We start from the raw sequence: 23,105 nt of genomic DNA, 5'->3' as shown, positions 1-23,105 counted from the left end.
CACGAATACCGAAAGCAATTGAAACAGCAGTAGTGGAGGATCAATTTCCTGACGAGCACCTGTTTGTTGTTGATGTTCAAACACCCTGGTATGCTGATGTCACCAATTACCTCGCAGTCGGTAAGCTACCAAAACACTTAACCCTTCAGGAGCGCAAGCAGATTGTTCAGAAGAGCACTCGGTTTTCATGGATTGGAGGCCATTTGTTCCATACAGGGGCAGACATGCAAATCAGAAGGTGTATTCGAGAAGACGAAATCTTCGACATTCTAAAAGCTTGCCATGACGGGCCATGCGGGGGACATTTCGCTGAAAAACGAACAGCACATAAAGTATTGCAGACGGGATACTATTGGCCTACAATTTTCAAGGATGCGAAAAAATTTGCACAAGCCTGTGACAGCTGCCAGCGAGCAGGAAAACCTGGCCAAGCCGATGAAATGCCTCTGAGACCACAATTGGTCATTGAGCCATTTGAACAATGGGCTCTGGACTTCGTTGGGCCCATCAATCCATCATCAAATCAGAGGACATACATTCTGGTGGCGACAGACTATGTTACTAAATGGGTCGAGGCCGAATCATTACCTAGGGCTACAGAAGACTCTGTGATACAATTCTTGTTCCATTTGTTTGTACGTTATGGACTTCCGAGAGAATTAATCACCGATGGTGGACCACAATTTGTTGGAAATAAATTAGCTGCAACACTTAACAATTATCATGTCCAACATAAGATCACTACCCCATACCATCCGCAGGCAAATGGGCAAGTAGAAAGTAGTAATAAGGTAATAGAATCAATTTTAACAAAGACCATTGCATCGCATAGGCGTGATTGGGCTACTCGACTACCCGAGGCACTGTGGGCCTACAGAACCACATGGAGAAGTACTACAGGCTATTCACTTTATCAATTAGTGTTTGGAAAGCAGCCAATTTTCCCCATAGAATTCGAAATCCGAACGCTACGAACTGCACAAGAAGTCGACCTAGACCTGAGTGAGGCACAAATCAATCGATTACAGCAGATTAATGAATTGGACGAAATCAGGCTCTCTGCATTACAAAATACAGCATTGATTCAACAGCAGCGAGCTAAATGGCACGATGCACTTATCAAGAATAAAGTCTTTCATGAAGGAGACTGGGCTCTGTTATACGACTCTCGGTTTCAGGATTTCCTGGGGAAACTCCAAACTCGATGGTTAGGACCATACGAAATCCAGAATGTACATGATAATGGGACCCTTACCCTGATCACAATTGACGGTTCTAGATATGCATTCAAAGTAAATGGCCACCGAGTTCGCCTTTATCGAAAGCCACTCACTCGGGAATCCTTCTGTCAGCAGCTGCGACAAGATACTGATATGGAAATCTTAGGAGAGGAAGCGAAATCTTCCTCACCTATAATTTAAGAAATTCATTTTTATAATTTGTACATAACATCTTGTATATATGTTTCCTTGATTTTTTTTTACTTGTATTCCAAGTGTTTTTGCTGTTCCTTTGTGAAAAGGAACAACACTTGGGTGCCTTTGCTGTTCCTTTGTGAAAAGGAACAGCACTTGTGCTTTTTGATGTTCCTTTGCGAAAAGGAACAACACTTGTGTGATTTTGTTGTTCCTTTTCAAAAGGAACAGCCTTTGAGTGTTTTTGCTGTTCCTTTGCGAAAAGGAACAACACTTGTGTGTTTTTGCTGTTCCTTTGTGAAAAGGAACAGCACTTGTGCTTTTTGTTGTTCCTTTGTGAAAAGGAACAGCACTTGTGTGTTTTTGCTGTTCCTTTGCGAAAAGGAATAGCACTTGAGTGTTTTTGTTGTTCCTTTGCGAAAAGGAACAGCACTTGTGTGTTTTTGTTGTTCCTTTGCGAAAAGGAACAGCACTTGTGTGTTTTTGCTGTTCCTTTGCGAAAAGGAACAACACTTGTGTGTTTTTGCTGTTCCTTTGCGAAAAGGAACAGCACTCGTGTGTTTTTGCTGTTCCTTTGCGAAAAGGAACAGCACTCGTGTGTTTTTGTTGTTCCTTTGCGAAAAGGAACAGCACTCGTGTGTTTTTGCTGTTCCTTTGCAAAAAGGAACAGCACTCGTGTGTTTTTGCTGTTCCTTTGCGAAAAGGAACAGCACTTGTGTGTCTTTGCTGTTCCTTTGCGAAAAGGAACAGCACTTGAGTGTGTCTGTTGTTCCTTTTCAAAAGGAACAACATTTGAGTGTCTTTGCTGTTCCCTTCTCAAAAGGAACACCATTTGCGATTTTCCGTTGTTCCTCTCAAAGAAATGGTATCCTACGAATGAATTCTTCTCTCAGGAATGCCATTGACATGTTTTCGCCCTTATAGAAGATGCTTTGCGACCATGGTCTCCTCAATCTTTTAGATACAGCAATGAACTTATGCGGTGAACATAAACCATGATATACCGAAATCAGCACATCATAAATCGCTATCACTATGAAGCCAGTATGTATAAAAGGACAAGAGGAGGGACGTGAACTTTTCATCTTCGCTGTCATTATCATTTACCGGTGCCATTGTCATTGGTGATCTTTATCATGACGATTCCCCTAAAAATCTTTTTTGATCATTACTTGGGAGTAAGAACGAACGATTTATATCTATCTGTTGGGATCGTAAGACTTCTTCCACCATTCCCCGCTCTTAAGGAGTGCGGAACCACCCTTATGTGAAAATAAACAAGAGAGGTGCTCTGCAAAAGAAAACAAAAACAAAATATGAAAGTTGTCAAATGCAGGATAGGGGGTCTCATTAAGAGCCGCCCTACCATGATCATAAGGATGGAAGCGAAGTGGCATTCCCATAACGGCCACCACACCAGGGATATGGTCCGAAGGTAAATTAACAAGCAAACCTTGGAACAGGGGGTCTCATCGCGAGCCGGCCTGACCACGTTTCGCGCCTACCTTGTGAATGGCATTATGGCTATCTGGTCACCAAGCCAGCATAATGGCCTGCATTTTGACAAAGCACTCTTTCGAATATACACAAAGGATCATGGTTCCAGAGGGTGAAATAAACAACTCTGCCAAGGTTATGAACACCTGTTGGCAGCAGAGCTCTGTTAATGGCATAGAAGTCGTAATATTTACACCAACAGGTATGATATTAAATCTTTCTGTCTCTTATATCCTTTGCATGTATCATATGTCACACCCCGATATATCTATCGCATGAATATTACCACCGATCATGGCAATGGAACTGACAATGACTACTGGAGACTTCATACAGTTGACAGACGTCCAATCCCCCAGTTCCTCATTATATCACGCAGGCTTATATAAAACGCGATCCACCTTTTTGCCTCGGTTTCGGCATTTTGTTGTTTTTTACAACATGGCATAATTTCATATGCTGTACTTGATGATTGCACTCCCGACTGGCTGCTGCTCCTCTCTTTGACGGCTGTGGGCAGCCTATCAGATCGCGGGGGGGGGGGGGGAAGTAACCTCATTACTCCATGGATTACGTGGCTGCATACCATTCGGGCAAAATAATGTACGAAGGAATGGCATGGTTTAACGGTATGATGATTCCATCCCACGGAGACTGCCGTCCACGATCTTTTCTTTTTGTTGCATGCTCTGTGTGATCCTTTCCAAAATTGGCATCGATCATCCTCTCTGCGTCGCAAATACCGCAAACAGTTGCTGTTCCATTTCTGAGTTGAATCATGGGCGGAAAGACGGTCCGAAGCGAACCTCACAAGCTGACAGTTTCCGCTGCTGCTCGCAAAATCCTGGAAAACGCAGGATGGTTGAATTACTTCAACCGCCTGCAAGAATCAAACGAAGCAGTAGCGTTGGAATTCCTGCAGAATTTGCAGGAAAACTACTCCGTAGTAGGAGGAAAGCGGATAGAGGTTACAGAGGATATCATCGCAGAAGTCTCAGGATTACCAGCTGCTGGACCCATATGGACGCCGAAGAAGGAAAGATTACAAAAAGCTATGGAAATTTTCCAGGACGAAGGCCAAAGCTTGACAGTCAAAGGGAAAGGAGTTCTGCCGGCAACACTAGGGGAACCCTGGACCGAGCTAGCGAAGACAGTACAAAGCTATATCACCTGCGAAGGGAGAAAAGACGTGGTAAGACCTCGTCACCTGAAACTTTTAGCTGTTTTAAAAGGAAAATGTTCTGTAAATCTCCTTGCACTTTTAAATTCGCTACTACATGATGCGGCCCAAAGCCTGAAAAAGGCCCAGCACATAGATACAGTCGTTAGCCACCATGGGCTGATTCGGTTGATAGTGAGCCACGGTCTCACTCAACAGCGAAGCACTTGGGAGGAACTGGTTGCAATAGTCGAAGGAGGATCAGCTGCACCATCCCCAAAGCCTGAACAGTCCTCCAGCACGCCGAAACGATTAGAGAAACGCAAGAAGTCAGCAGCAGAGAGACATGCCGCTTCAAAACAGAAACAACCTCCCGATACGCCAGAACAACCAGAGGAACCCACAGAACCTGCTGGTACACCCGACCAACCTGAGAGGCCAAGGAAGTCAGCTCGGCTGGCCCGGATACGAGGAAGGTTGGAAAGAATTCAGGGAACAACGGCCCAGCCAATTGAAATTGCGGATGAACCTCCAGAATCAGAGGGAGGACCCTCCGAAGGAAATGCTGAGCAATCGGAGGCCGAGACTGACCAGCCGGAAGGAGAAATTGAAAAAGGACATGAGCACTCTGAGGAAGAAATGGCCACCGGACAAAGCAACCAAGGAGATGAACACTCTGAGGGAGAAGAGGCCACCAAGCAGGGCAATCAGGAAGAAGAAATTGCACAGCCAGGGGGTAGCCCGTTGCAAGACCCTCCAGGTGAGGAGGAATTGGCAGCAGTTCTGGCCAATATGGGAGAATATGGCCAGGCCTCCAGCACAGGAGGTGTCCATGACGGTCCCACAGAAGAAGAATTACCCGAGGAAATGCATGCAGAAGAGGCAGGGGAAGAAAACCTGCCTGGTTATGATAATGAAATGGAAGATAACAATCTGTCCCCAGGATGCCGGAAGATATCCCAGATAAAGAAGAAGCAAGCTTGAGAACCAAACCCTCTGCCGAGACAAGGGAAATTGAGAAATTAAGAAAGAAGCAGCAGAGGTTGCTGGGCACTATAGCCAGACTCCGGCAGCAAATTCGAATGTTGAAAGCCAGTCTGAGAATACAAAAGACTGCAGGGAAAAGGAGGAGGACCACGGTAGCAAGAACCCCGAGGACAAGAATTCGTTTTGATGGTCGAAACCCCATCGGGAGACCTACTGCTGAGGAACAGTCTGCTGTTCCAAATAATAATGAGGAACAGGGTGCTGTTCCAAATGACATGGAGGAACAAATTGCTGTTCCAAATAGCGCGGAGGGACAGACTGCTGTTCCATCTGGCCTTGAAGAAGGAATGGATATTCCAATGGAACAACAAGAGGCTCCGATGGCAGGAAGACCACAGCAACCCTTCATTCGCATTAAGAAGGAAACAGAAAGCAAAGAAGTCCAAACAGAAGCACCACCCTCGGGCATAATTCGGGTCCTAAACTCCAAGCAACGTAATAGGAAGGTCCAGGTTAAACTTCCAGCCTCTACGGCTGTGTGGAAGAAGGACCCAAAAACCAAAACCTTGCATAAAATGATGAAGGAAGCCCAGCAGGAAGCCGAGCAGTTGCGAGACCAGACAGTCCCCAAGGAAAGATACGAAGAGCTCCAACAGCAACTTCGAGACATCAGTCAGTCTGAGAGCCAGGCCTTTGAAGGATGGCAGAAGGAGCAGGAAAAGGTTGCTAAGGTAACTCGTTGATTAGATAGTGTTGTTAAGCGGATGGACACCGTGTGTTCCTTATATAATGACGTTTTGACTTGTAGGGCCCCTGCTAAAAATTATGCTTTATTTTTGCTTGAACGATATCTGAGATTAAAAATAAAAGCCGTTAGGGCAGGAGCACCTATCCATATCAACACTGTTAATAATTTTATAGACTATTGCAAGCACTATGGAGTTAAAGTTCAAAGGTTATTATGCGAGTTTTACCTGCACAATCTTGTGCTAGACCAGGAAACTGATTTAAATCCTGGCCCTTTTGTTGGCGATATACAATTCCAAGCCTTTATCTCATTTGGGGTTAATCAGCTGAAGTGGCTCAAAGCTTACAACACCTTCCAGAGGCAAGAGAATAGCTTAGATTTATGGGTACGAGCTGAACCTAGAGACCCAGTGACGCTATGGAGAGAGCATAGGAGTCTGATGAGGATCCCAGGTGTCAAGGAGATATTAGGTCCCATGCATGAAGACTTGATCCGAAATAGTCTGGAATATTTCCTGACTATTAAAGATCTTGCCCTCTATGCTGCAAAATTTCGATATCGGACCTCTAACCCAAATATCCAGCTCAGGGAACCCTTTAGATATGAGAATTTTGAGCTGGCTGCCAGCCGATTGAGTCTCTATGGGGAACGGATTCTGCGAGCAGGGCCATCCTGGTTGGGATATCGATTTCGCAGTCCAATTATTTGGCACCCTGCACCCGAATATCAGGCCTTATATGAGATTCCTGTAGATCAAATAGATCAGTTCTTTGACCATCTAGTTGCTCATCATGGTTGCCGGCCTCCTCGCGAGATCCCCTCTCCAACCTATTCTCTCACCGCCTTGCATGTCAACTATAACGTTTTCATGAGGCCATGAAACAGGGTAAGCAGGGGGGTGTGTGGAGCACTTGGAAGGTATGCTTTTGACAAGCAATCTAGTGGTTTTTCAATAATAATTCTAACCTTTTCTGCATTATGAGTTCAAAGAAGATAAAGGTTTTGATAAAATGTGCAACAATAGATAAAGGAAGCTCAAGTGCTAATAATTGACGTTTTCTATGTAGGAAGACATGGGAACAAAGGATCGGCGATTGAAAGCAAGAAGCAAAAGGAAAATAACTACTGTCCCTCCAACGGGGAACCGAATGCGGACAAGATCAAGTAAAATTAGAGCTGAATAGCCCAGAGAAAGAATGCAGGATACTGAGTCGGAGAACGCAAGAAGGGAAAGAGAAGAATTGAACGATTAGCGAATCCCTCAGGATCTTTGATCCTGAGGGATCGTTGCTTTGACTTATCTTTTGATTATCTAGATACCTCCGTCATTTCTGTTATATAAAGGCACCACGCCATTGAGCGGGGGGAAGGACTGTTTTTTGTAATTCTAAGTTTCAGAACCAACTGTGATCATTAAGTCTCGCTGAGACCTGACTTTGTTATACTTTTGTTGATGCGATTAATATAGAAGACTTGGTGTTCATTTCGTCTCTGCATCTGGAGTAACTTAAGGCAGTGTTCCATTGGCAGCCAAGGGCCCGGCTCCGAAGGACACTTGCTTTTGTATTATTATACTGTGATTTGTGTGTGGTTTGTTTATTTCCATTATTTAAGTAATCTGATACATCTTTTATGTGATATACTATGCTTCATTATAATTGATATCTGAATGAGTTCTTTATCTCATGTCTCTGCATTGTATAAGTGGATCTATTCGAATTGCATCTCTCAGCTATTTCTGTAGCGGAATGTTGGTATGAATGTTATTGTTATTAGATCCATGTGAAATAGTATTTGTAAGACTTGAAAGCAATATTACTTCGTTCAGAAACATAGTCATACCATCCATTACTCTGAGATTGCTATAGTATTATAGAACGTGTACATACGGTTTAGGATTGTTGTTCCATTTCATTACTGCTGTTCCATTTCATTACTGTTGTTCCATTTCCAGACTGCTGTTCCATTTTACTTTCCGCTGTTTGATTTACCTGCCTTTGTTGTTCTTAGTGTGAGAGCAGGCCTAAGGCTGTAGTGAGCCTCAGCAAGACGCTGCTTAGCCCTATAAGTCCATGCTCTGATTTCCTTTCTTTATCAGTTTCTAAAGGGATGGATTATTGCTTCCGTACCCTTGACTGATCAACCGCCTTGTGTGATTCTATCTTTTGGGTTAGTTTAGTTACAGCTTAGCATCTGTTTCCTTTCAAATCATTAGAACACTATACTACCGAGCATTACTCGGACAAATAGCCTCGGATTGAGCTACTCCTTGCAATAACAAAACGTTCCCGGATTGACTTATTAATGTGGGATAATTAGTGGTGTGAGAGACCCTAGTTATAGCTCTACAGCTCCAATTTCACTGTAGTGTAAGAATTTACAAACACTATACACATGCATCCAATGTCAAATTCTAACTGAAGGATATTTGCTCCCCACTATCAACTATTCCAGCATCGATTATTCAGAACGATTTTCCATTACTCTGTAAAATTTGACTCATTTCATGGCATTAAACTCAAACAACGATTTCACCACCAGATTATATAAAATGTGCATTCTCAATTTAAACTCAGTTACAGAAAATATACACCACTCTAGAAATCGAACCACACAACTCTGAGAACACTTTTCACATTAATAATAAAAATACTTACAGACTTTGCCTTTGCCGGATATTCAACATTAACGGCCTTACAATTGCCCGGAGGCTTTCAAGCTTTGGCTGTCCAAGCTTCACTTTCTCCTCTCTATTCTATCCTATCTACCCCAATTTGCCTTTGAGGCTCATAAATTTATACAAATTGAATTAAACCAATTTAGGTTCAAATCCCTTTAATCACTCAACAAAGTCCTCAAATATCTCAACACCCCTACAATCTAGATTTTATCCCTAAAATCTTGAAACTAAATCTAACTTAGGCTCCATCATTAATTCTTAATTATCTCAAGGCTAATTCCTCTCATGTTTTCAGTTGTTTGGAAACACTTACAAATCCTCTCAAAATCTCATAAATATTTACATAAAATTAATAATTTCTCAAAAACATGAGACCCCTTAGTTTTAATAAATACAAGGTATTTTTCCGAGTCTATGCTCCTGCATCACATCTAATTGACGCATTTTCCAATTATGTTTTGTAGATAATGCAATCATGATTCTAATTGTGCTCAACTTAACTATAAGTGCAAAAGTATCTTTATAATCAATTCCCTGTTTTTGTGAATATCCCTTTACAACAAATCTAGCTTTATACTTTATACTTATCAATATTACCATCAACGTTAAACTTACATTTGTACAACCATTTACATATTATTAGAACTTTAATTTTAGGTAATTATGTTAATTCCCATGTGTCATTCTTCATTAAAGAGTCATATTCTTCGTTCATTGCATCTTTACATTCTTTATATTCTTTAGATTCTTCATAGCCTGAAGCTTCTACAACATTCATTACATGAGACATCAATGCATAATATTTATACCTTATGGGTGCCTAAATTTAATGTGATGACCTTCTTGGAGTTTTCTTTCTTTCATATTCTTCTCCTCTTCTTGGAGTGTCATGACTGACTAATGTTTCTTTCTCTTAAACTTGTACTTGTTCATGTGCTTGTTCATGTTCCTATTCAAATGTTTAATCTATTTTGACATAATCATTAGTATGCCATGTGGTAGCATTATTCCTTTTATCTCCTTCATTTCCATTCTCATGCAACACCAAATCCCTACTTGCAAGCAATCTATGTGAACTACGATCAAACAACTTGTATGTTTTTTCATCACCACGGTAACCAATAAATGTGCACTTAATTGAAATTGCATCAAGTTTTCTTCTTTCATTTTTTGGGATATGAACAAATGACTTGCATCCAAAAACTCTTAGATGAATCACTTTTGGTTTATACCCATAAAATGCTTCAAAATGTGTTTTAAGATCTAAAGTTTAGGTTGGACTCCTATTTTTCAAACAAACAATAGTATCAATAGCTTCAGCCCAAAAACCATGAGAGACATTTTTACCTTGAAGCATACGACATTCCCAACTACTAGTGTTATTTTTTTTCCTCTCAACAACTCCTTTTTGTTGAGGTGTATGTGGTACTGTAATTTGTTGTAGAATCCCATTTCTTTTACAATATTGATTAAATTCTCTTGATTTATATTCTTCCCTCGATTAGATATGAGAACATTGATGCATTTTATAGTATTTTTCCACCATATTTTTGAATTCTTTAAAGCACTCAAAAACATCACTCTTCTTTCTTATGAAATAGAAACATGTATACCTAGATCTATCATTAACACAAATAGGGAAATACAATGTTCCAGCAAGAAATGTAGTTTGCATAGGTCCACAATCATTAGTATGAATCAATTCAAGTATTTCCCTCTGCCTTTTCTCTTATGTCCAGGAAATTCTTCTCTATGTTGCTTGCCAAGTGCACATGCTTCGCATTCAACATGATCATTCTTCACAACGAGAAGGCTTGCAACCATTGTTTTCTTTTGAAGTAAAATTAAATCATTTTGATTTAAATTACCATACCTTTGATGCCATAGCTCTTCTATTGACATTGTTGTAGATTTTGGATTTGAGAGATCTGTGGTTTTTATCTTTTGAATTGATCGGAGAATCCACAGTAGAATTATTTTCATACCAACGTTTCAAATCCCAAGTGGGATCCATCATCAGGGTAGAAGAATGATGATAAAAAGAAGAGCGAACAGGAGGAATAAATACTAAGGAGGAAGAAAATTCAAATGGAAGAACAAACAGTCGGCTAGAACCCTAAATTTAATGTAATATTTGTTATTAATATTTTTTTATTTCATTTTAAATATTATTAATAAATATCAATTAAAATAAAATAATTTACTATAATAATAACTTATACACTAATTAATATAATGTTAATATGATAATAATAAATTATTATATAATAAGTAATTAATAATTACTAAATAATAATTAAATATTATAATAATAATTATAAATTAATAATTAAAGTAATATGAATAAAACTATAATAATAATAATAACTAAATTATATTAATAGCTTAACCAAATAATAAATTTTATTCATTAATATATTAGTTCTAATCTTATTATATTGGAAAGTAAAAATACTTAGTAATTAAAATAGATAAATATAGTGATAATTTCAATTATAAATTAATAAAATCACTAATATATAAATCAATATGAAATTAAATTAATAATCATCAATTATTTTCTAAATAACTTAAATTGATTTTATTAATAAAATATAATTACTAATTTAATATATATAAATTCATATATTAATAAAATTATTATGTTTAATTATATTTATTTTTAATATATTAATTGATCATATTTATTTAATGTATTTAATTATATTTATTTATTTAATACATTTATATTAATTAATTCTATTAATTTAATTATATTTAATTATATTATATTTATTTAATATATTTTTATATATTTATTTAATATATTTATTTAATATATTAATAAATTATATTTATTTGATTATATTCAATTACTCAGATTGCTTTTGGGAGCATTGTTGTAGATGCCAACACTTGATGACTTGTCCTGGTCACATCCAAATTATACAATCCTCCAACTCTGGTACATGTGGCAATAACCTTGTAGCATTCTTGGATGTCTTTAACAGCACACTGTGATTTAATATAGTTCACCTTTAAATACTGATCATCAATAGTAGAAGCATAAATTAAGTTATTTTTTATACCGAGAACATACATCACATTATGGATTTGTCTCTCTTGTCCATTAGGCAAATTCACACTTATTACTCCATAACCTTGAACTCTAAGTGATTTGTTATCTCCTAGATAAACATATGTTCCATCAATGTTCTCATAATATTCATCAAACGAAACCTTATACAAGCCATATGGAGTGATATACCAGAATCGATGAACCAAGCATTCATATCATCTGTCTCCATAAACAATGCAACATTAGAAACAAACAATCTAAGATTTTTAAATCCATCGCTAATTCAGGTGTATTTGTCCACAAATTTTCCAATATGCTTTATGTTTCCTTGTTTATACTCGTTATTTTTTTTTTATAAAAGTATTTAGAGTGACGTGTAGGTTTGCCACAATAATAACAATCATCATTTCTCTTATCATGAGTTGGAAATTCAGATTGTGCCCTACCTTTTTGTTTTTTTTTAAGTTTCCTTCTTTGTTTTTGTCCCATGTCTTACCTTTGAATGGTTGTTTACCCTTAGCTACCAACACCAAATCTAAACTATTAGAGCCCAAATTAAAAGTCTTTATCATGTCTTCCTCTTGCAGAAAAATTCTTATCAATTCATCAAACATAGGGGGCTTTTGTTTAGATGAAGAACTTGAAACAAAAGTTTGATAAGATTACACTAATTCGCTTAATGTGATGGTGACCAAGTCAGCACTCCACACCTTTTCACGAATATCTCCTAAATTATAACTTAGATCTTTGACACAGGAAATGAAATTGCTTATATTTTCAATTTCTTCCATTCTTATAAATAAAAGTTTAGTCTTCAAAACTAAGATCTAATTTGTATTTTTTGTTTCATACAAACCCTTGAGCACATCCAACATTTATTTTGATGTCTTTCAATCTCCGATGTGAGGAATTATATTTTCCTTTATGGACATAAGCAACAACACCTTCTCTTTCAGTTCCAGTTTCTCCCAATCTGAAAGAGGAGTAGCAATAGTGGGTTTGGGCTCATCCCCACTTATAGTTGAACATATACGATATCCTTCCAATACTATTAACAACTCAAATTTATAGTTAAAATGATTTTTACCATAAATCTTAACGGATTCATTCAAATATGTATCAACTAGAGGATTTGGTATTTTTTTAAATTGTATTCAATTAATAAAATGCAGCAGATCTCAAATAAATACCAAATCACCAATACCAAATAATTTTAGATCCAAACACCAAATATAAAAAATACTTGTACCACATCATAAAAATTTCTGCACAAACTGATTTCTCACTAGTTCACAAATAAAACTTATTTTTTTAACTCCTTTAACCCATTATCAAATATAAATCTAAAACCTTCTTTTAACACATAGATATAATAATATTTCTTTTAAATATATAAAATTCACATCAAACAAAATCATTAAATTAAACGCACAACATTTTTCTTTTCATTGCCTGCCATAGTGCTACAACAACCCAAATCATTTGAATATTCTATAGATTCACTGATCTGGTGGGGTTCTACCACTAGCCCTCAATCAGAATTGTCCTTGGATATCTTATGTATCATGGGAAAAGATAATGATGCACTTCCGACATGTTGCAACATTGTTCGATCACTGTTAACATGATCACGCAAGTCATGATGACTTTATGTGTTTTGTTATGCTCCTTCAAATCATATCTCTATTATCGTCCTCGTGACAATGACATAATCTCCTGATACTTACCAACACCTCTAGTTCATGGTTGTAACAAAATATTGCAAAGAACAAACATGGTAAACACTCAATAAAAGTTGCGATAATAAAAAAACATACACGTTGTTTCATATCAAACTTACATAGATTGCTTGCAAGTAGGGATGTGGTGTTTCATGCTAATGCAGATGAAGGTGATAAAATGAATAATATCGGTGTATGGCATTATACTGATGATTATGTAAAAATAGATACAAGTGTTGAACAAGAACATGAACAGGCATAGGAATATGTACAAGTTGAAGAGAAAGAAGCATCAAACATTCATGACAGTCCAAGAAGAGGAGAAGAGGAGAAGAAGATGAAAGAAGTATAACTCTAAGAAGGTCATCACGTCAAATTTAGGAAACTATAAGGTATAAATGCATTAATGTCTCTTGTAATGAATGTTGTAGAACCTTCAAATTGTGAAGAAGTTAAAGAATACAAAGGATGGAGAGATGCAGTGAATGAAGAATATAACTATATAATGAAGAATGACATATGGGAATTAAAAAAAATCCCAAAAATATTTTTTTCATATTATGCAAATGGTTGTAAAAATCCAAGATTAATGTTGATGGCAATATTGATAAGTATAAAGCTATATTGGTTGTAAAACTCTATTCACAAAAAGAGGGAATTGATTATGAATATACTTATGCACCTGTACCTAAGTTAAACATAATTATAATTGTGATTACATTAGTTGCAAAACATAAATGGAAAATGCATAAGTTAGATGTCAAATCTACTTTTTTGAATGGTGAGTTAAAAGAAGAAGTTTATTTCGTTCAACCTGAAGAGTTTGTAAATAAGGGACGGGGGCATCTTGTTTGCATGTTAAGGAAGTTTTATATGGTTTGAAACAAGCACCAAGATATTGGTATGTGAAAATTGATCATTTCGTTTATGAGAAAGCTTTTGTGAGAAGCAATCCTAACCTAGACAACAAGAAAGATGATGAAAGGGATATTCATTTGATATATTTATATGTTGATGATCTTATCATAATATGAAGTTCATCCAGGTTGATTCAAGAAATTAAATGTCAATTATCATAGGTATTTGAGATGAATGATCTTGGTGAATTGCATTATTGTTTAGGTCTTGAAGTTTGGATGGAATCTAGTAAGACATTTATCATGCAAAGAAAATGTACAGGGAAATCCTTAAAATGTTCAATATGATTGAGCATAAGGTTGTGCCTACTCCTTTAAAACAAAATGCTAGATTAGATAGTGATGATGGAAGTGAAGAGGTGAATGGAACTTTGTATCCTCAACGGGTGGGAAGTTTGAACATTCTCACAACTACCAGGCCATATATAACATATTTTGTCATTATCCTTAGTTAGTTCATGGCTAAGTCATGTGAAAGCCATTGGAAGGCACCAAAGAACATCCTTCAATATCTGAAAGGAACACTTAATCATAGTATTATGTATACTGATAAATATGATGTTGAGTTGGAAGGTTTTTCTTATTTAAGTTGTGTTATAAATCTTGATGACAAAAAATCAACTTCTGGATGTGCATTCAATATAGTATCAAGGATCATATCATGGAGAAGAAATAAAGAACCAATTGTTTCTTCTTCATCCACTACAAGCTGGATACAAAGCCTTAACCAATGCATCTTATGAATTTGTTTGGTTAAGGAGGGTTGTTGAAGATGTTGGAAAGAAACAAAGAGGTCCAATCAGCATCAATTTGACGACCAGATTTCTGTTAAGTTGGAAAATAATCCAATTTTTCATGCTAGAACAAAACATATAAAAGTCGAGCACCATTTTGTAAGGGAAATGATATAGTCATAGGATATTGACTTAGTCTATTGTACTACAAGTGAAAATGTAGCTAACATATTTTCCAAGCCTCTTCGAACGATGAACTTTGAAATATGTAGACAACAATTAGGCAGTGTGCAAAATCCATTTCTCCATTAAGGGGGGGTGTTAGAATAATGTAGAAATAGGGTGTTCTAGAATTCTAAGTTGTTTGGTTGATGAGTTGTCCGTGATCAGTTGTACTCGTAGGTTTTTGAGTAGGTTTACTTCTTAGTTAGTGCTATGAGTTGGTTTCTTTTTTGTCTATGCTATTTTATATTTTTTAGTCTATTAGCTCCAATTTCTTAGGATCTAGAATGTCTAAGATTTGTCTAAGAGTATCTATATATGTATTGTTTGATCAAGCATTTTAGTAATAGAGAGTGATCTCACATATTGTGAGATTGCGTGGTTTGTTCTATCTTCTTCTTGTCTACTTCTTATTTTATTCCAATAGATCCATGTATACCTATGTCTATCATGAACAAAAATAAGATGATTATTTTGAGTACTTTAAAGAATTCAAACATATGGTGGGAAAACGAACTGCCAAATGCATTAAAATTTTTAGATCTGATCAGCGGGGAGAATATGAATCAAGATTATTTAATCAATATTGTAAAAGAAATAGGATTATACAAGAATTTCTAGTGCCACATACCCATCAACAAAATGGAGTTACTGAGAGGTAAAGCATAACCCTGGTAGGATGTGCAAGTAATATGCTTCAAGGTAAAATGTCTCTAATTTTTTTGGGATGCAGCCATTAATACTAATGTTTATTTGAAAAATAGGAGTCCAACCAAAAGTTTAGATCATAAAACACCTTTTGAATAATTTTACGGATGTAAACCAAAAATGAGTCATTTAAGATTTTTTGGATGCAAGCATTTTCTCGTATTCAAGAAGATGAAAGAAGAAAACTTGATGCAAATTCAATTAAGTACACATTTATTAGTTGTTGTGATGATAAAAATGCATACAAGTTGTTTGATCCGAGTTCACATATATTACTTGCAAGTAGGGATGTGGTGTTTCATGAAAATGCAGATGAAGTTGATAAAATGAATAATACTTGTGTGTGGCATGATACTGATGAATAGATACATGTTCAAGAGAAATAAAATTTAAGCAATAATGACATTCCCAGAAGAGGAGAATAATAAAAAAGTAGGAAAACTCCAAGAAGGTCTCACATCAAATTCATAAACCTATAAGGTATAAAGATTATGCATTGATGTATCATGTAATTAATGTTGTAAGACCCTCAAGTTATGAAGAAGCTAAAGAATATAAAGAATTAAGAGATGCAATGAATGAAGAATATAACTCTATAATGAAGAGTGACACATGAAATGTAATAGCCCCGGGTTAAAAGTTCATGTAATAAAGTTAATAAAGGAAAAATAAGACCAAGGTCATTGGACATGTATTCCAAGTTGAATGTTGGGAAAAACATCCTAGTGGGTATTCATTTGGTTTATTATGACTAAGGGGAAATTGGCAAAGGCAATAGAAAATGATTTGAAAAGGCAAGGGGCATTAATTGACATTTTATTTATGAAATAAAGGAAAATAGGAGAAAAGGAAGGTGAAAGGTCACAGGTTGCATGTGAGGAGGAAATTGAAGAAAATAGAGGCCTAATTAATAAGTTAGTTGGTTTTCACTCAGATGGTCCATCTTCCATGATGGGTATAAAGAAGCATTAGCTGCAAATGGTTTTTCATCTCATTTTCCAAAGTTGCAATATATTTACAAATTTGGAAAAAACGTTTATTCATGACTTGGGAAATAAAAAAAACGACATGGAGAATTGAAAGATCTAATGGAATCATTTCAAGTCACTATGCTATAGGTCTTAAAATTTTATCAAATTAGATGGATTTCTAGAGGTAATATCATGGAAAGACATGCTAAACTCATGTCTACTTTGTTAAAATATTACGATTTAGGGGAGAAAAAAATGTATGGGTTGGGAACAATATTTCAAGTGCAATTTTTCATCCATCTACTTGCAGATGTGCTAATTGAATTAAATAAGTTGAATCGGGAGTTTCAAAAGGATCATGTTTCCACTACTCTATATATTTCTATCAGCATGCTTCACAAATGATTTTTAGGAAGCAGTTTTGGGGTAGGTGCAATCCACATATCCTCTTTTCTAATTAAAGCACAAGGGGAAACCCTTGATTTTGTCGATAACACATGTATGGTACATTTACATCCATTGAGCTTTCAAAGTTTGTCGAAGATAGAAACATCAATGATAGTAGATGATTTTATTCTTTTGGGAAAATGTTTTGTTATGAAGGTGATTGAATATATAGATAAGAGGTTCACAGATTTACCTATATTTATTTTTTCTAATTTTTTGAATCCTCGACATTATTATGAACAGTTGAATGATAGACACTCTCAAACTAAAAGATGCTTAAAGTGTTGATGTGAAAAATTTCGTGTTGGGGAATCACCTATTGTGGATACTGCTAGATATTTGGGTGAATTAAATTAATTTATTTGTATTATTCCTAAATTATACCTAAAAAACATATGTTTTGTGTTGAAAAAATGTAGCAAGAAAGGCCCAATTTGACTTTATCCTTAGTCAAATTGAGTAAATCAAATTTCCACATCAGCAGGAGAACTTGGAGGCAGTTAACTAATGTCACATGGCTCTCTTCACTTAGTTAGCTCAGTAGATTCGAGTTAGAGTTCTTGGAGTTAAGGTATACATGTGTGATTGCTAAATTTTAGCAATATAACTCACTTATTTTCAGTTGTGTTTAGTTAGCTGACCTCTAACTATTGTTGAAGTCAGTTGAAGTTCAGTTTTGTTATGGGAAAACAATTTAACTCAGAGATCTATTAGTTAATTGATCAATCATCCCAATATATATAGTGCATGTAAGGAATTTGAATTCCTCATCTAGAGTGTAGATGACAAGGCAGTGTAACACGAGTTGTATACTAGTTTGAGTGTACAGGTGTTGCATGAGTAAGGAGATCCATCCTTGGGAATTGCACAAGAAAATAGGAGGAAATTCCTATCTTTTAGGAGGCAATTTCCTGAAGGATTGCGCAAGGAAATAGGAGGTTGATGGAGGCATAAAGTGTTTAAGTGTTGGCCAAAGGTTCTTAGTCAATAGGGGAAAAATTATTCAATTGCAGGTTATGCTCAGAGCTAGAGCAAGAAATTGTAATAGTTTCTCTATCCCACTGATTAATGGAAAAAGACTTGAATGATTTTTCCCAATTGGGTTCCCCTAGAAATCACCGTGTATTTGTGATTTTTTTGTTTCATGTCGATGCATGTTATTATAAATTGTGATTTTCATTCCGCGGATTATTAGACTAGAATGGTGTCTCTTGTTTTTAGGTTGAAATCTTGAGTTTTAATTTATATGAAATTTCTACACGGTATCAGATCCCTGAAATCACATTAGAACCATTATTTCAAACTTTTCCTCAGGAATTTTGACGTCGCAAGTTCAATGCAACAATTTTTCTTCAGATTTCTGAGAATGACTTTCAACGAACTGGATTAGAGTATGCCATGGAGGGAAGCTCGAATTTCACATCCTGAAAGGACCTCATGGAAGCAGTGCTTGATGATAATAGTGTGTTAGAATATGTTAAAACTAACATTGTAAAACCACAGTAGTCTCATGCACAACAATTAGCCTAATGGAAAAAGGATGTTGCTAGAGTCAGGAGGATCATCCTAAAAGGTGTGAGAGACCATGTGGTCTCAAATCTCCATGGAAAAGAGACACCATTTTCTATGTGGAAGGTACTGACTGAGCTATTCGAAAAAAAACAGTGACCATAGAAAACTGGCCCTGAAAGACAAATTTTGAAACATGAGGATGCAGAAAAATGACACTATTTTGTAGTATCTCTCCAGGTTTACACAAGTTTAGGATGTGCTTGCACGGGTTGGGGTGAATGTGCCAGCAAATGACATTGTGAGCCTAGGTATTTTAGCTCTTCCAAAATCCTGGCACAATTACCAGGAATCTATGAATGGAAGGGAAAAATTAACGAATTGGGAAAGGTTTTGGTCTTATTTGGTTCAAGAATAATTCAAGAGAAATACTAGAGATGAAGTAAAATTCAAAGAAGAGGAAGAGGAATTTGCTCTAGTTAGAAAAGGAAGGAAGGAAAAGGGAAATAATTGCCAAGGTGGGGTTGAGTCCAACCAAAATAATGGAAAGAAGAAGGATCTAAGTAAGATCAGATGTACCATATGCATATTGAATTGGCGGATGACATTAGGTACAGTTCTATAGGAATTGGTACTATAACCTTTAAGAGGGAGTCTGGCTCTCATCTTCACCTCAAATATGTTATGTTTGTACCTAGGATGAAGAAGAACTTGATCTTTGTAGAAATTTTGGAGGATAGATGCTATGATGTTATTTTCAGTAAGGGAAAAGTCTTCTTCAAACATGTAGATATCGGGAAAGTGAAGTAGATTGGAATTAGAGTGATAAACCTATACAAACAAGAGGTATATTTTTCCATGCATGCAGCTATACCTCCATGATTGAGGTGGGGCGATGTAGATCCTTAGTCATAGAATTGTAAAAATTTAAGGTGTTCTCCTCATGGATCATTATCTTGCTATAAGGGTTCACAATATTCAATAGCAAGAGGATCAGTGTCAGGTAGATACCGAGAAGTGCAAAGAAGAGTTGACAATAGAGTAGGAAGCTCAGTAGTAGAGTCAACAACAACACAATTTTCCAAATAAACTTTTGCAAACAAAGTTGATTCAATGTTTTTCTTGTGCTTCTCAGCAGCAAAAATAACAGTGAGAGGTAGTGGTACAATACATTCCATAGGTGTTGGATAGGGGTGGTACAAAATCCCTTTCTTGCTAAGAGGGAGTGTTGAAAAAAATGTAGCAAGAAAATCTCAATCTGACTTTAGCCTTAGACAAATTGAGTAAATCGAATTTCCACATCAGTAGGATAACTTGGAGGAATTTAACTAGTGTGACATGGCTCTTGTCACTTAGTCAACTCAGTAAATTTGAGTTAGTGGGCTTGGAGTATAGTTATGCATGTGTGATTGCTAAATTTTAGCAGTCTAATTCAGTTATTTTCAATTGTTTTAAGTTAACTAACCTCTAACTATTGTTCGAGTCAATTGAAGGTCAGTTGTGCAGTGGGATAACAGTCTAACTCAGAGATCTGTTAGATAATTGATCATTCACCCTAAAATAGCTAGTGCATGCAAGGAATTTAAATTCCTCAGCTAAGTGTATATGACAAGGCAGTGTACCATGAGTTGTATACTAGTTTGAGTGTATAGGTGTTGCATGAGTAGGGAGATCCATCCTTGGAAATTGTGCAAGAAAATAGGCGGAAATTCCTATATTCTAGGAGTTAATTTCCTTAAGGATTTCACAAGGAAATAAGAGGCTAATGGAGGCATAATGTGGCTAAGTGTTGGCTAGAGGTCCTCAGTCAGTAGGAGAACAATTATTCTTTTGCAGGTTGTGCTCAGAGCTCGAGAAAGCAATTGCAATAGTTTCTCTATTCAACTGATTAATGAAAAAAGGCTTTAGGGGTTTTTTTCTAGTTGGGTTCCCAGAAAATCATTGTGTATTTGTCGTTTTTCTTATTGCATGTTGTTCTATATTGTGCTTTCCATTCCGCGGCTCTGTAAAGTAGAATTGTGTCTCTTGTTTTCAGGTTGAAACCTTAAGCAGATGCAATTTCTATCAAATTTATACATTTGGAGCATGGGATCTATGTGGAGATGAAACTTAATGGTTTGAAGGCTTTCCATATTTAATGCAATTATGACAAGCAATTCTGGTTATTCCAACAAGCACAACAATGTGTGAAAGAGGCTTCTCAAAATTAAATAGGGTTAAAAGGAATGAGAGATCAAGACTTTCGTTGGAGACATTATACATGTTGAAGTTACTCTCTCTTAGTGCACCTCATGCTATAAATGAGGTAGATTCGAATGATATTTATGATGTATGGAAACAAATGAAAGTAGAAAGCCTTTGCCATTGGGAAAATAGAATGAAATTTTCAATGAAGTTCAACTATTTTTTATGATCATCTAATGAATGAAAGAAACATTTTCTTAGTTGTTTTTTAAATAAAATTTGAGAAAAACCTTTCCTTATTTATTAGCTTTATTGAAACTTTAGAGTATTTCTATGTAACCATGATCTAATTTTTGCAAGATGTAGAGGTTTATATTGGCACTACTTTATTTATGCATTTTTAATGAAGGGTTTATTTACTTTACAATTTCAATTGAAGTACAATTATTTTTAACCATTCATCCATGAAGGGTTAGATGAATATATACCCTTCCAACGGAAATTAATACCAATTATTCATGTATATATAGAGAGAGAGAGATATAGTTAAAACATTAATATTCATTAAAAAAAGAGTTAACATTTAAAAATAAATATTTAGGGTAAAACTTTAAATTGTATATTAAAATAGTATTTAACTTTATATAAGAAAATTACATGATTTAGATGATACAAAAATAATAAAAACTAACCTATTTTTAAATTTTAAATAAAACTTAAAACTAATTTTAATTAAAAAAAAAATTCATAATCATATTGAATAAAAGAAAATGGCTTAGACTAATTTACAGATGAAATAGATTTCTGTTTAATTTTAACAAAAAAATCAGACATAAATTTTTAAAACTTGAATTTAAATTGTTTAATTTGTAAAATTTTAGTGTCTTCAAACTTTTTAAAGTACTGAATTTATTATACATTTAAAAATATATTTTAAACAATAAAAATTTACATTCTTACTTAAAAATTTACATTCTTAATAAAAATTTTATGAAAATTCCAATAAAAAAAGTTATTTCATTTATAAATTAGAGTAAGCTAAGAAAAAATTACTCTCCTTTAGTTCCCTATGATAAGGAACTAATAATAACTAATAACCAAAGATTCCTCACTTCCCAATAACATTTAGGGAAATTAACCCCTTAAAAAATTAGTTCCCTATCATAGGGAACTAATAGTAACTAATAACCAAAGATTCCTCACTTCCCAATAACATTTAGGGAAATTAACCCCTTAAAAAATTAATATCTTCTAACGTCATCAAAAGTCCATCTATGAATAAGTATCCCAACCTCAGATGTTCCCTCTCTGCATAAATATCGCAACCATAAAGAAAAAGTGAACCCAAATTTACGTGGGCCCTCGCTGGTTGTAAAACGTTGAAAATCATGGAAATGGGAACAAATTAGAGATGTATGACTCTGAATACAGCTCTTCGTAATTCAATTTGGTCCAAGAATTCATGAGCGGTTCTTGTCGATACAAATGTCCGCTGCCTGATTGGATACGCAAACAAATTGCCAGCGTCTGATTTGACAACTTTTGAAAGAGAACCGCTAGGGTTACCTTTCAATTCTCCACACAAACGCTCACCACGTCGCTGACTCGTAGCGACAGCAAAACAGAGGCTAACGGGTGTACTCACACTTTGGAAGTTTATTCTCTCCGATACCACCGCCACCGTGCGACAAGCTGGACTTCGGCGAACGCACCAATTTATATTTAAAACGCGCGTTTATTAGCTGGCGGGAGGAACAGAAATTGCCAAAATGTTTACAGCCGTCTAATACAGCACCGAGAAACGTCAAACATGGCTCTCCTGCGTGACCGTGAAGCCTACGCCTCTCCTCCTCCCAAGCTTTCTTATAACAAAGCTTGGGGTGTCCCTCACTATCAGTATCTCACGACCTCCCGCGGCCCTCCTCCCTTTCTTACAATCAGAAAGTTTTGGTTCCCCCAACTTACCTTCCTCGCTCTGCACTCCTCCATTATTTTCTTATAGTCACAAGGCTTTGGCCCAACTCAACTACTCTATCATCGCCATTGCCACCATGATTTGATTCCTTCTTTAAAGGCCTCTACAAAATCAGCAGGCCTCATCGCATGGCCTCCAAACACAAAAGCAAATACAAAAAATCAGACTCCAGT

The sequence above is a fragment of the Pinus tabuliformis genome, chromosome 2_1, assembly GCF_031772625.1.
Source record: "Pinus tabuliformis cultivar Carrire ecotype Pingquan chromosome 2_1, CPIR1, whole genome shotgun sequence".
Taxonomy (NCBI): Eukaryota; Viridiplantae; Streptophyta; class Pinopsida; order Pinales; family Pinaceae; genus Pinus; species Pinus tabuliformis.
This window is presented reverse-complemented; position numbering follows the sequence as displayed.